The sequence below is a fragment of the Alligator sinensis genome, unplaced genomic scaffold (genome assembly GCF_000455745.1).
Source record: "Alligator sinensis unplaced genomic scaffold, ASM45574v1 scaffold1137_1, whole genome shotgun sequence".
Lineage (NCBI taxonomy): Eukaryota > Metazoa > Chordata > Crocodylia > Alligatoridae > Alligator > Alligator sinensis.
The window spans coordinates 63,853-66,021 of NW_005843396.1; the positions used below are offsets into that span (position 1 = coordinate 63,853).

Sequence of the window (2,169 nt, forward strand, 5' to 3'; positions counted from 1 at the left end):
AAAGCAGAGCATCAAGCAGAACCAAGGCAGACAGGTAGGGAGCCTAGAAGCAAGGGCTGCAAACTGATGAGCTAAGCGTTAGCTGGGAAAGCAGGCAGGCCCTTAGTTCCAGGAAGAGAACAGCTGAGAGAGGCTGTTGGTGTGCAGGGCTTAGGAGGCACAAAGAGTCAGTGCCTGAGAGCAGGCAGTCAGTGTGGACCTGCAGTCAGCCGGGGTAGGAGATCTCAACCAGGAAGGCTGCAGGGGAGCGCTGGGTGGACTTGAAAACTGCCTTTGAGCCACCAGGAATGCACTGAGGGCTTGCTGGGGAAGATTAGAGGGTATTTGAAAGCTGCAGTGAATTGTGATTTATTTTGGGACCCGTCATGGGGATTGTTTTGTGTTATAGGCAGGGTGCTTTTGTTGTAATTAAAGCAGTGATTTGAGCTAGGGCCTACAGGGGAGGTTTTGGAGGTCCCATTAGTGCCTGAGGGGCAGGGGTGGCTGCCTTGAGTGCTGTCAGGGGCCAGGATCAGGGCACTGATGAGGCCAGAGGGCCAGGAGCTCTGGCAGGGTGGAGGCAGGGACCACAGAGCCTAACATTGCCCTGGCTGTCCCCCCATCTCAAGGCACACTGCGCCCCAGGCCCCTTCTTCATGGCTGGCTGCGGCACAAGGTGCCTTAGTACAGGGGCTCCAGGTGCTTCAGCATGGGGGCTCTGCAGTGAATCTGAGGCACGTGGAGAAAGGGGAGCACCAGCCCAGGGCTGCCTGCTCCTGTCTCGAGGCACACAGCCATAGAGTAGCTGGCTTGGGTGCAGCGTGCCTCAGTGCACAGGCTCCAATAGTTCATGGAGAGGGGAAGCACAGAGCCCTGGGCTGCCTGCTCCCATCTCCACGTGCCACTCCCTGGCTGGCTGGGGCACAGGCTGCCTCAGGGTGCAGACTGTCTTCCCCCTAGCCCCTATGCCGAGGCGCCCAGTGCCCCAGTCAGGCCCCCTGCACCACACGAAGCAGCGGGGGCAGGGGCATGCACTTTGGCACAATGTACCGGCACAAATTTGTGTTGCTACTATTTGTACTGCTGAAAGCATACTCTTGCTCATGCGGATGTGGCCCTTGTGTCCAAAAGCAGGTCTTATTGAGGGATGGGTTTTGACTGACTTGAGAGAGCACCATTTGTTAGTGAGAGACCTGACTCCTCTAGGGGCTTTGCCAGTATGGCTATTTGGGCAGAATCTATGGAGTGCACAATACTGTTATTTTTTTCTGGTATATAATACATACATGTCAACTATGAGTGGGTTTCAGAAACTAATGGCTAAATGCGTGCCAATGGTATATGTCTGTGGCAAAGCAGGGAAATAGAGACCAGCAGGAAACACTGATAGCAGGAAACACCGATGGCAGAACACACATTAATTGTATCTGAAAACTGCCGTTAGTTTCGGAAACACCTTTGTATGATAATGGCAGGGTCCGGAGCTGGGATCCATACCTATTTGCACTCAGATGACTTCACAGCACAAGGGGGTAGCAGCACAGCTACTGGGATGGCCACATTTCTACTGCACAGGGAAGAGAGGTTTGTAGGATTTTAAGGATAAGTCACCTGAACAAATGACACCGACATCCTCAGCGATTCCTGCCGGCTCTGTCTCAGACAGGCTCGTGTTGCAGAGTGTCAGACGAGGCTCATTTCCTGCACACTGGACACGTCTCAGCCCAACAAGGCCTGTCCCTCGTTCAGACTTCACGGGGTTATAGGCTTTCTCTGCGTCGCCACACTGGAGCTGCCTGCACACCACTTTAGCATCATTTATGTCCCACTGATCATCCAGGACTCTGCCCCACGCACCACCGAGGGAAATCTCGACTTGCCCATCGCACCGGCTCTCTCCATTCAGCAGTCTGAGGGATTCAGAGTCACCTGGGCTCAGGAGAGATGGGAAATGCACTGAAAACCCCATGATACATTATCTACCATGCTAGACTTAGGGAAGTACAGCCAGGGTGGCTCTACATGAGCAGAGAGGCTGCTCTGACACACTGTAATTACAGTGCATCTGAGCAGATTTGATTAATTGAGTCTGCTGGAGCATGGTAATTACTGCACTCCAGCAGAATTCTGCATCTCATATATCAGTGTCCCCATGCTTCAAAATGATGGAAAAGGCACTTTATCTAAAGC

The 2,169-nt window shown here is 53.2% G+C and overlaps 1 pseudogene; it reads right to left on the minus strand.

The window, feature by feature from the left end:
- The window catches only part of LOC112548675, a 9,731-nt pseudogene that overhangs the window by 3,885 nt on the left and 3,677 nt on the right, over window positions 1–2,169 (minus strand).